The following is an 8,471-nucleotide window of genomic DNA, read 5'->3' on the forward strand; positions in this document are numbered from 1 at the left end:
ATGTGGAAACCCTGCCAAGGGGGGTTTCCACATATCTTGCACACCCCTGCTATTCCACACAGCGCCCCAGCCTATGCTGGACGTGTCCATGGTGAAGACCTCTCTTCTGGTGACACTGCCCAGTGCTACGCTGAGGCATAGATGGGCTGGCTGTTTCCACCAAAAGAGTGCAGTTCAACATGGTCTGAAAAACCCTGCTGTTGAACTAGGCCTGCAGAGGGAGCATGCGCAGGAGACCCAATGGAAGGGTCTGGGAAGCTGCTGCCATCAACCCCAGAAGTTTCTGGAATGTTACTACAGTGAGTGCTCTGTTGAACTGAAAGAGCTCCATACAGGTGGCTATTCTCTGCACTGTGTCGTCAGACAGAGTGGACAGTCCAAGCACACTCCTAGATAGGAGGCTGTCTGAGAAGACGTGAGTTGAAGCTTTGCTGGAGACTGGGCACAAATGTTGATAAAACCCAGGCATGATGCAAACAATGCAGTGTACAGATACAGTTGTACAGTTGATGCAAACAATGCAGTGTACAGATACAGTTGTACAGTTGCCGGTTCGTTGACTTTAGCGCCGGGTCGGTCCGGGACGGCACTGAGACCGGTACGGATTACTTTCAGTTAAAACTTTGGGGTTGGGGTGGATTGTTGAAAACAGGGCGTTGACTCGGCACAATCTTTACTATATTTTTTTGTATTTACAGACGTGCTCAAATTTGTTGGTACCCTTACAGCTCATTGAAATAATGCTTCATTCCTCCTGAAAAGTGATGAAATTAAAAGCTATTTTATCATGTATACTTGCATGCCTTTGGTATGTCATAGAATAAAGCAAAGAAGCTGTGAAAAGAGATGAATTATTGCTTATTCTACAAAGATATTCTAAAATGGCCTGGACACATTTGTTGGTACCCCTTAGAAAAGATAATAAATAATTGGATTATAGAGATATTTCAAACTAATTATTTTCTTTAATTAGTATCACACATGTCTCCAATCTTGTAATCAGTCATTCAGCCTATTTAAATGGAGAAAAGTAGCACTGTGCTGTTTGGTACCATTGTGTGCACCACACTGAACATGGACCAGAGAAAGCAAAGGAGAGAGTTGTCTGAGGAGATCAGAAACAAAATAATAGACGAGCATGGTAAAGGTAAAGGCTACAAGACCATCTACAAGCAGCTTGATGTTCCTGTGACAACAGTTGCAAATATTATTAAGAAGTTTAAGGTCCATGGAACTGTAGCAAACCTCCCTGGGCACGGCCGCAAGAGGAAAATCGACCCCAGAGTGAACAGAAGGATAGTGCTAATGGTAGAAAAAGAACCAAGGATAACTGCCAAAGAGATACAAGCTGAACTCCAAGGTGAAGGTACGTCAGTTTCTGATCGCACCATCCGTCGCTTTTTGAGCGAAAGTGGGCTCCATGGAAGAAGACCCAGGAGGACTCCACTTTTGACAGAAAAACATAAAAAAGCCAGACTGGAATTTGCTAAAATGCATATTGACAAGCCACAATCCTTCTGGGAGAATGTCCTTTGGACAGATGAGTCAAAACTGGAGCTTTTTGGCAAGTCACATCAGCTCTATGTTCACAGACGAAAAAATGAAGCTTTCAAAGAAAAGAACACCATGCCTACAGTGAAACATGGAGGAGGCTCGGTTATGTTTTGGGGCTGCTTTGCTGCGCCTGGCACAGGGTGCCTTGAATCTGTGCAGGGCACAATGAAATCTCAAGACTATCAAGGCATTCTGGAGCGAAAGTACTGCCCAGTGTCAGAAAGCTCTGTCTCAGTCGCAGGTTATGGGTCCTCCAACAGGATAATGACCCAAAACACACAGCTAAAAGCACCCAAGAATGGATAAGAACAAAACATTGGACTATTCTGAAGTGGCCTTCTATGAGTCCTGATCTGAATCCTATCGAACATCTATGGAAAGAGCTGAAACTTGCAGTCTGGAGAAGGCACCCATCAAACCTGAGACAGCTGGAGCAGTTTGCTCAGGAAGAGTGGGCCAATCTACCTGTTAACAGGTGCAGAAGTCTCATTGAGAGCTACAGAAAACGTTTGATTGCAGTGATTGCCTCTAAAGGTTGTGCAACAAAACATTAGGTTAGCGGTCCCATCATTTTTGTCCATGCCATTTTCATTTGTTTTCTTATTTACAATATTATGTTGAATAAAAAATCAAAAGCAAAGTCTGATTTCTATTAAATATGGAATAAACAATGTTGGATGCCAATTACTTATGTCAATTTCAAGTTATTTCAGAGAAAATTGTGCATCCTTCGTTTTTTGTGGAGGGGTACCAACAAATTTGAGCACGTCTGTATATTAAGAACTTATATTATTTATATTAAGATATTTTAGCATTTATGTTAAGAACTTTTGAATTCAGCTAATGTATTACTATATATATATATATATATATATATATATATATATATATATATATATATTGTAAATGAACTCACCCACTCGGGTTCGTTGCCCCTTTAAAAGTATGACCCAACACACGAGAAATGGAGTTTTAAAGCGCCCGGCTCAGCCAGGTAAGGACCGCGCACCGGCGACAAGGGGACCCAACGATTCAACAGGGGCGACCGGAGCGTAGACCGTGGCACTGGAGGATGCATCAGTGGACAGAGATCTTCCCCTGGGAACCGGCACAGTGATGTCCGATCACCCAGGGGAAGCGAAGCAGCGAACAGGGGGAGCGAAAGCGACGTCTGGCAGCAGCCCAGCGACGTCTGGGTGCTCGGGAAGAGCGGAGCAGGGACCCAGGGGAAAAGCTGTGGCCAGTGCTGCAAACTCCTGGGCTCTAGGTCCAGCGCAGGAAGGTCCGGGAAGACCGGCCGAGTGTCCTGGAGCAAGGGGTGAGGGACTGGACGCAGCGGTGCCGGACTGGACCGTAGGGGCGGTGGTCGGGGCTGCGGTGGAGGTATGCCTTCCACCTCCCCCCTGGGCTCCGGATGCGGCGGCTCCTCCCCCCTGGGCTCCGGAAGCGGCGGCTCCTCCCCTCTGGGCTCCGGAAGCGGCGGCTCCTCCCCTCTGGGCTCCGGAAGCGGCGGCTCCTCCCCTCTGGGCTCCGGAAGCGGCGGCTCCTCCCCTCTGGGCTCCGGAAGCGGCGGCTCCTCCCCTCTGGGCTCCGGAAGTGGCGGCTCCTCCCTTTCTGGCTCCGGAAGCGCCGGCTCCTCCCCTCTGGGCTCTGGCAGCGGCAGCTCCTCCCTTTCTGGCTCGGGAGACTGCGGAGCTGCGCTAGCCTGCTCCCACTTTTGGAGTAACAGCTCCAATTCGGTTGGCTCCCTTCTTTTCTGCGGTGCCAACCCCATCTCTCTCCCCCATCTCTCAAGTTGCTCTCCTTGAGCAACGGCATTCTTCGTAATCTGCTCGATCATTTGTAATAAATCCATTTTCTCTGGGTCGTAGGGGCGCCCACACTTTCTGCCACCATATGTAAATGAACTCACCCACTCGGGTTCGTTGCCCCTTTAAAAGTACGACCCAACACACGAGAAATGGAGTTTTAAAGCGCTGACGCGCTAATTTTTAATAAAACCAAAAATAAACGAAACACAAACAAACACCTAACTCCCACTGGAGCGCTAACTAAACAGGATTTTCCCTTACTACCTTGCAGGACGGCTAAGCCGTTTACCTGCCACCAAACACAAACGCTAACACAGCACTTACTTTTTCTCACTGCTCGGAAGCAGAGCACCTCTCTTCTGCTTCCTTCTACTCAGCAGCCCTGTGCAGACAAGCTGCACGTCTTAAATACCCTGGTGCGGGTGATAATTAATCAATAAATAAATTAACAAAACAATAAAACAATTAAACAAAATGTGCACTTCTTTCGCAGGGAGGTATTAACCCCCTCCCTGCTGTCTCTCACAACCCTCTATCTCACAATATATATATATATATATATATATATATATATATATATATATATATATATATATATATATATATATAATATATAAATGAGATATTAATGTGGTCTTCCTAAACTCATATAAAATTATTACCACAGTCTAACGGTGGACACAAACAGGCAGCCCTATTGCATATCTATTGACTGTATATTAACATGGAACTGAACTTTAAATTTTAAAAAAAAATGAATAATTATATATTTGTTAGATACTAAGCAAAATAAATTGTTACCAGTGTTTCTTATTAGATTTAAAATCTTTGTATATGTGAATGCAGCTGTTTTTGTAACTCTTCTCCGGTCTGAGCAGCGCATCAGGAAGGTATGCTCCCCAACCCCGGACTGGGGTCCCTACCTGGAGTGCCACAGGGGCGACCGATACAGCCAGCAGCAGTGTCCGGGGCAGGACCCTCCCCCCAGGAACAAAGAAACCCATTTATCTGTGGTGTACGTTACTGATTTTGATACCGGGCTATGAGTACAGTACCTTAATCCAACAGATCATTAAAGTCAGATATTCCAAGCCATCAGTGCCAGTGTATGTGAAGTCCCATTTTAAACCAAGGCATTTGAGGATTCTGACAAGCTGTGAGTTAAAAGACAGTTCTCAGGTTCCTGCTCTGACAATTTGATTGATACCTTCCCTTATGGAATGAACATATATTTAAATGTATTGAGAAATATAATGTAGTGTTTTACAACATGTATTATACAATATATGCCAATATATGTAAATATATTTTTGTTCCATAAGGCTTGACATGTGAAACTTCGGATTTAACACTGATAAAAAAAAAAGTGATGTACTTATATAATAGTAAAACTGCTGAAATAAAGTTGTTTTAATAAGTGTTTCTGTTTTCTTTAGAGCCATATTAACATATTTAACAAAATACAGTAAGTCTCCTGGAGCCTGATTAAATGCACTTTTTAGCTGTAAAAAAGTTAATGGGATAAATAAATTTATTAGGAATTGCAATGTTTCCACGTGAGTGCAGGATGCGCTCTATAGCCTGCAAGTCGCGAGTTCGAATCCAGGCTATTCCTTTGCCGATCGAGGACGGGAGCTCCCAAGGGGCGACGCACAATTGGCCGAGCGTCGCCCGGGGGGATGGAGGGTTAGGTCGGTGAGGGTGTCCTCGGCTCACCGCGCACCAGCGACCCCTGTAGTCTGGCCGGGCGCCTGCAGGCTTGCCTGTAGCTGCCCGAGAGCTGCGTTGTACTCCGACGCTGTAGCTCTTGGGTGGCTGCATGGTGAGTCTGCAGTGTGAAAAAAAGCGGTCGGCTTGATGGCACACGCTTTGGAGGACAGCGTGTGTTCATCTTCGCCCTCCCGAGTCAGCGCAGGGGTGGTAGCGTTGAGCCGACCGTAATAAATAATTGGCCATTCCAAATTGAGAGAAAATAATAAAAATAATTGGCAACGACTAAATTTAAAAAAAAAAAAAAAAAAAAAAAAAAGAATTGCAATGTTTACAGGAGACTATGCCCATAGAGAGAGTAGAAGACCTAGTACAGAGCACTGTGGGCATCAAAACCAAAATCTGCTCATTCCACTTTGACCCCTATAAAAGAGTTTACTGTGGTGTGGTAAAACTACACTGTAAAGCACAAAGAGTTTGAAATAGTACAGTACAGAGAAAAGGATGGTAAACTGCAGATGTATTGTGCACATTAACCATGTGTGACACAATGGCTCGTGTGGTGACGTCAGGCCAGGTAGAAACACACAGTACTGTCAGTAAATGAAGCGCTCTTGCACGAGTTCATTGTAAATAATAAATTAACCAAATAAAAGATTTTAACAAATGGGAAACAAAAACACTAATCACAAACAAAACGGCACGGTGGCCAGAACAAACTGACTAACACACAGACACGGAACACAACAAGTATTGTGCTAGCCTAAACTAGCATGCATAGCAATTGTTATCGCTTAGATTTAGTTTTACTCCTCCTCGCGACTCTCGTTGCGCCTCTGAACACACCAACACCATATCAGCCGTGATCACCGTATTTATACAACTGTGGCTGGAGCCTTAATTAATCATTTAATCACTTATTCAGATCCTGGCTCCAGCCACATTCCCACATGTGATTTTAACTTCCTCCCTGTTACCCATTATTCCACACACACAGACATCCCTGTGCTCACATACCAATATACCTTTTTAATCTGCACGTGAAGTGATTGTGCAATCCCTGTACCTAAATACAACTCTACATTTAAACTCACCCGTGCAACATAACCCACACTCCGTGCACCACTACATACACACCACATGAAACAACACAAAATACGCACAAGGCGGGTCACCCCGCCACACCATGGGAAACTTCAAAGCATATTTTCAAATGGTAATGCATTATTCTGTTATAACATTTGTTTTAATATTAGAAAACTGTAGTGATTTCAGGAGCCAGCACTGACTGTGAATAAAAAGTTTTATTATTATTTTATTATTATTTATTTCTTAGCAGACGCTGTTATCCAGGGCAATTTGCAATTGTTACAAAATATCACTGTACAAAGTATCACATTACAAAATATCACATTACAGATAAGAGCAGTTATAAAATACAGTAAAATCAGTAGAAAATCAGAACAAATTCAAATAAGAGCAAAATAAAGAATACAGTAAATAATTTCCTTTAAGAATGAGCTCGACTAAGAGCAGTTAACTTATAGTAAAAATGTTTGCTCATACAAGTAATGTCCATTAAGAGCATGTAATAAGTGGATGAGAATTATTTCAAATAACAGCAATTACAAAACAACGTGGATACGGATACCTCTAAGAGTAAAATCAAGTACCAGATGTTTTTAGTTTTAGTGATGGAACTGGAGCCATACCGTTTTCTCAACAGGTTATTGTTTTACGGAATACGCCTTGCCATGGGGTATCGCTTCCAGCTGTCGTTTTTCAGGATGCGATAAAATGGGTGATTCAGCACATTCCCAATGCTAAATACAAGTGATGATATGCTTTGAAGGGACCGAGTGAGGCTCTGCTCAGGCACGTGAAGGTCTCTCAGCTGGTGCATGCAGTTTTGGGACTCGAAGCCCATCATTATTAGAAGGAGGTAATAAAACCTCTGTTTGCCATCTGCATACTGCAGCACCACTGCTGAGCCCAATAACAGCATACAGAGACTGGAGCAGGAGACCTTGGATACAAACGGATACTACTGGGTGAAGAAAACCTAAACCATGCAAGGACTGCCAGACTCCCTGTCTCAGGGACTGGTGGTTATTCAACAAGAATGAGGAGACTAAGCGAGACTCGAAGGCAGTCTTTACAGACCCTTAACAGAGCAGCCTGGCAAGGAGATTCAGTGCAGGAGAGAAACGACAATTTAAACACTAAATCATAAAATGAGTAAAAATAAACAGTAGGCAAATGTTTCAACAAGTGCCCTTTTCAGTGTGTTATGTATAGGGTATGCAGTATAAGTGTCCTTTTCAGTGTATTATGTATAAGGTATTCAGTATAAGTGCCTTTTTCAGTGTGTTATGTATAGGGTATGCAGTATAAGTGCCCTTTTCAGTGTATTATGTATAAGGTATTCAGTATAAGTGCCTTTTTCAGTGTGTTATGTATAGAGTATGCAGTATAAGTGCCCTTTTTCAGTGTGTTATGTATAGGGTATGCAGTATAAGTGCCCTTTTTCAGTGTGTTATCTATAGGGTATGCAGTATAAGTGCCCTTTTTGGTGTGTGATGTATAGGGTATGCAGTATATGCTACTGCACTGGTACTCATATGGATAAGCAGTGTGTTACCACCATGGTACTGTGCTCTCAATGGCCCATGCCTTGTGCTACAGCACTCTAACTGCATTACTGCAGCAGTACCCATATACTGTCATTGCACTGCAATTCAAGACATAGTTGGTAAAGATATTGACAAACGTGACTGCAGAAGTTTGTTTTTTACAAAATAATACAGCTTTAATGTGACAAGAAAAAATAAATAAATATCTTGTTGTGCAGTATGTTCTCAGATACCAAATGTCTATTTGTTATTTGAACACAAATACACAAATGAAAGTTGTTTATTTATTTTTTACATATTTTGAATTATATATAAAAAATATAATTCTTTAGAGGCAACACAATAATATATATTTTTTGTATAATTCTTTAGAGTTTATATTGTGTTACATTTAAAAATATTGTATGCAATCAAAAACATCCTTACAAATATTATATTGTACATATTCTGTATTATTCCAAGTGAGTTATAAAAAGCTATGTATAAGTCCTTTGGGTATAATATCTCGTTAGTTATTAATAAATAAAAACTGGAACCCATATGTTGTATAGGGACTGCTGAACAACATCAGCCTCCTTACTGTACTTACTAAGACATTCATCAGTATAACCCAGTATTAAATGTTACTTAAAAGGTGTAGTAACAATTAGTAAGGGATTGTTACCAGTGCAAGCTGCACATTAAGACCAGTCGATTCTGACTGGGGTGCATAACACAGTACAGAGATCCACTCTCCATTCACTGGCCAGCATGGCTGAAGACT

The 8,471-nt window shown here is 42.4% G+C and overlaps 1 protein-coding gene across 1 annotated transcript in view; it reads right to left on the minus strand.

Moving 5' to 3' along the window:
- Positions 1 to 6,360: 6,360 nt before the first annotated feature.
- The window catches only part of LOC117430491 (type-2 angiotensin II receptor-like), a 6,513-nt gene continuing 4,402 nt past the window's right edge, over positions 6,361 to 8,471 (minus strand). The window contains exon 2 of the mRNA XM_034050556.3: positions 6,361 to 8,471. This exon is cut by the window's right edge and continues 1,177 nt beyond it. The gene's annotated coding sequence lies outside the window, so the exon portion shown is untranslated.

The sequence above is a fragment of the Acipenser ruthenus genome, chromosome 26 (genome assembly GCF_902713425.1).
Source record: "Acipenser ruthenus chromosome 26, fAciRut3.2 maternal haplotype, whole genome shotgun sequence".
Lineage (NCBI taxonomy): Eukaryota > Metazoa > Chordata > Actinopteri > Acipenseriformes > Acipenseridae > Acipenser > Acipenser ruthenus.